Raw genomic sequence first — 4,168 nt, 5'->3', positions numbered from 1 at the left:
CAAGGTCCCTTCCGACCCGACTTCTATGATTCTATGAGGAGCAGCTGGTTGGGAGCATGGGGACCAAATTAACCTCTTGTGGTCTGTACATGGTCCATGGGCTGCCAGTTGGACACTCCTGTCCTAGAAAGGTCTCACTGGAAGACCACTCAACCTAGAAAGGAATTGGGATTAAATGAATCCCTTTCAATTTAAATCATTAATTCTAAAAATGAAGGAGCAGCCACCCATATACAAAAAGAGAGCATGGTATTTAAACCACCTGAAAGCTTTCCCTCAGGTTGCCAGCCTACAGCTTTGACATTATGTTTATTCATAAATGACTACAAACAAGTAATTTCTTGCAGTGTAAAGGAAGAGTTTTAAATAAAAACACAAGGACTTTGAGGGCTCATATTGAAACTATAAAATGAAAGCAGTTTTTTACTTTGGTTTCTAATCCAGTATGAAGTTCTATATGAAATCAGATGGGTAATCTCTTTAAGGATGTATTATCAGTGAAATTAACTTAGCCAATGGAGCATTAGATATACAATTTGTCACTAAAGATGGTCACTGGCTGTTTAAAACCTAATAATATATCAAAGTAAAAATACATATACTTTAGGCCATATCTGATTGGATCTTTTCACAATAAAAAAAGGGAGGGAGGCGACTTTCCTGTGTGTGCCCTGAGTAGCTCAGCTGGCAGAGCTTCAGACTTTTAATCTGAGGGTCCGGGGCTCAAGTCCCTGTTCAGGCATATAGGCAGGGTCTTGTTCTAGGCTTGGCCCTTTGAAGGTGTGAGCCTGGCCTGGGTCTGGCCCAGTCCCTGTTTCTGAGGCAGGTATCTCCATGTGTTTCTGTGTGTGGCTGTCCTTTTCCTGCTGCTTGGCCAACTGTGCCAAAGGCTCACACAGTTGGCACCTTTGCCTGAGGACAGGTCCAGAGACCGAACTATACTGAGGACTACAACATTTTTACTGTTGAAAAGATTAGTCCCCTCCTATTTGGAGAATAATATATACAGGATCTCACATTATCTTTTGATAAATAAAAGGACCTCGATTTTCAATGCCCACATTCTCTGAAATACAAATATTTAAATACTCCTCCCTAGACAAAATAAGATTTAGCAAAGCAAACTGTCTCTAAAGCACACCTGTAGCACAAAAAGTGTAATGAGTCACTTACTTTTAGCAAGGTCTCATTGCTTACAAAAAGGATCAAACGAGACTGGTAACATTCACTCCACTTTCTGCCCCTGTAATGACTCACCCCATAGGAAGAAAGTCTGCTCTTCTCATATTCAATGCAACTCAGGTGTTAAAACTGTCAGTGAAAACTACCAAAAAGTAAAAGCTACTTTGGAGATCAAAGTTCCTCCCCACTATGGAGGGAAACCTCCCATTTTCATTATAAATATTTTCAAATTTTAGCTCACCCAATTTTGCTCTACTTTACTTCACCCTGTTCACATTCAGACACAGCAGAGAGGAGTAAAATGATTTACATTTAACATCAAACCCAAGAAACTGTTTCCAAAGCTATGTAAGCCTCACAAGCAGTTACAGCACCAGACCAACTACTTTTGGTTTTAATTTGTGTATCTCTTTCTTGTATCAACAGCAAGCCTACAAACTCTTCACTAAACATATTAAACAGGAAAGAAAATAATACTTTTTAGAAGCTCAGACAAGTATTTTGCAGGAATGCCCATGCCAATAGGCTGGTTGGAGTTTTGGATGATGTCATAGCTATGCATCAACTCCCAACAGTTGCAGCTGGGACTTCATCAATTAAAATAAATCCAGAGATCCCCGCCTGTGGGTGGACAGAAAAAATTGTTACTTTCTTTTTGGGACATACAACATAACACACAGCCTTCAACTGGAAAAATCAGTCATGATCTATCATCATTATCTTTTTTCTCTTCCAGCTTCTTATCTGCCTAGTGGGAGAACTTTAAAGTTATTTTTTTTTAAAAGTAACTGGGACTCTTAAACTATTTTCCTCAATTTGTTCAAATGTATAGTGAACCAAATGTTTCAGTAGTTTTCTTGTATTCAACTCTGCTTCCACAAGGAACTGGAAATTTCCCCTTTAAGTCCTGGCCAAAGGTGAACTAGAAACGGCTGCACTACAGAAGTGTTCTGGATGTTATTATCAAACCACAGCAATCTGGGACTCCTAGTTCAACTTTTGAACACACTAATTCAGCTTTTAGCACTCCAACTACAGGAAAGAAAACCAGTGAAAGGGAGGGAAATCAGTGGGTTTTCCCTTTTCTTAGTTCAAATGGAGAGAATGAGTGTTGTCTTAGTTTGAACAATGAGTCAGTTTCAAAAGTGGACATCAAAACTTATGAAGCTGCTGGAAAGAAACAGAAATCAAATATTCCAAGAAATATTAAGTATTCAACAAAAAAAGTTCCACAATACAACCTGCTCCTTACTAATTTTACCCATCTCTTAAGTATTTTTCAGGCAGAAGGATACATTGCTCATAATAAACAGGGACATATTGAGTGGGATTTTTAAAAATAAAAAGGAAAATGAAACCTAATAAGCTACAGCAGGGTACAAGGAAAGGTAACAGGTGAATGCTGATGAGGACTGAAGAAAGCAAAATACCCCAAAGCATGACCATTGGTCTAATAGTTGACTCCTCCCTCTACTCCATTAAATGCCCCAGAAGTAGACATTAAATGATACTATGTATAATAAGGGCAATATCAAACTAAGTTTTATTCCTCTGTAATTAATTTTTCAGTTTAAAAAGGAATTAAACTGTATTTTTAACTGAAAAAATAAAATACAGGGTCCAAAGCTATTTAAAATTAAAAAGTGTTTTGACAACTTGGTTCCCATAAGGCCTTCTTGTACAAATACCCCTACACCTAGCCTCATTTACAATATACCTTTCTTCTGTCATAACCAAAGTGCTAAGCTTTGAGAAACAAGTCATATGTAGAGAGACAGCTATGTATAATTTTTATTGAATGAAAACAAATTAAACTCTTCCTCTATTTTAAATTCTATATTAAAGGGATTTATTAGCCTATTTCAATAGAAATAAACTTGTAGGTGTAAGGCCATATATAAGACTAATCATCCATTCTTTACATTATGAACCTACTATTAAAGCGGCTCAGAATCAAATCTTAGTTTATCCAGAGCAAATGTAATCATACTCTGCAGTTTTATGGACTAGTACTTTGTCCAAACTCATTTTCAGAAAACCTTGTACTACAAATTAAACAATTAATTTAAATACATGCCCAGTTTTGAACAATAAAGATGTTTTACAGTCAACTTAGTAGTGCTTAGAATAGTTGGAATCAGCAGTACATTTGAAGCATTAGTTAATACAAGAACATACCTGAAATGCAGTAGCATTTAAAATGTCAAGGCTTTAAGGCTTATTTCAGGTGTACTGCTGTCAAGTGCGTAGAAGCAATGTAATTGCTCTTAACATTTTGCAAAACAGCAAAACACAGTTTACACAGCACTTCCATATAAAATGACCATTTCCTTTTATAATTTTAAAACACCGTCCATGTGGTTGTACGCCAATACAGAATGCTCTCTTTTTTTCATTCTTACTCTCATGGTCTATCAGAGGTATTTCTGGCATATTAAACATCTATTTAAAACATACTTTGCCTACAAGACCAAAACCCTGCAAGAACTGGCATTCTTTGTTTTTCCCCTGGTACTTACTGCAATCAAGCATGTGACTGAGTTCATACATTAACAGAGGTAAAAAAAAGCATACAGCCATGTTTTAGCAACAGGTACACCTCCCCTGCTGTTAATGTGATACCCCTTCATTACAGACCCAGTGCCACTGGAAGACAAAAAAGTTACCTTAATGTTTTGGAAGGTGTTTGCATAGTCCCAAGAGCCAGAAAGGGAAAAAAGAAATCCAGCAGTTTTATGCAGTTAAAATGGCTACTGTAGATTGGGGAAGTAGTGTCTGTGCTTCAGCTTATGAGTCATACATGAAACCGAGTGTTTCTCAGGGAGGCACGCCCATGTTGCTGTGGGCCCAATTATCCTGCTAGGTCAAACATGCAAATCTGCAGGTATGAGGGGAAAAGAGAACAACTTGAATCATCCAGCCCCACCTTAGCTAGCGAGAGCAAAGGCCAAATAATCTTTGTAACAAACTGTAATGCAGAGTCAGG

The 4,168-nt window shown here is 37.5% G+C and overlaps 1 protein-coding gene and 1 non-coding gene across 3 annotated transcripts in view; one reads left to right on the top strand and one right to left on the bottom strand.

Annotated features, from left to right (window-relative positions):
• ELF1 (E74 like ETS transcription factor 1) overlaps window positions 1-3,967 on the bottom strand; it is a 106,191-nt gene extending 102,224 nt beyond the window's left edge. The window contains exon 1 of one of the 2 annotated variants that reach the window (XM_019525050.1): window positions 3,849-3,967. The gene's annotated coding sequence lies outside the window, so the exon portion shown is untranslated. The remainder of the gene's footprint in view (window positions 1-3,848) is intronic. The other variant, XM_019525046.1, reaches the window with a different exon arrangement.
• Window positions 670-742, top strand: TRNAK-UUU. The gene has a single exon. It is a non-coding gene; the product is annotated as a tRNA-Lys (tRNA).
• Window positions 3,968-4,168: the final 201 nt, after the last annotated feature.

Source organism: Gavialis gangeticus, unplaced genomic scaffold (assembly GCF_001723915.1).
Source record: "Gavialis gangeticus isolate Ggan-Ray unplaced genomic scaffold, GavGan_comp1, whole genome shotgun sequence".
NCBI classification, from domain to species: domain Eukaryota; kingdom Metazoa; phylum Chordata; order Crocodylia; family Gavialidae; genus Gavialis; species Gavialis gangeticus.
This window is presented reverse-complemented; position numbering and strand designations above follow the sequence as displayed.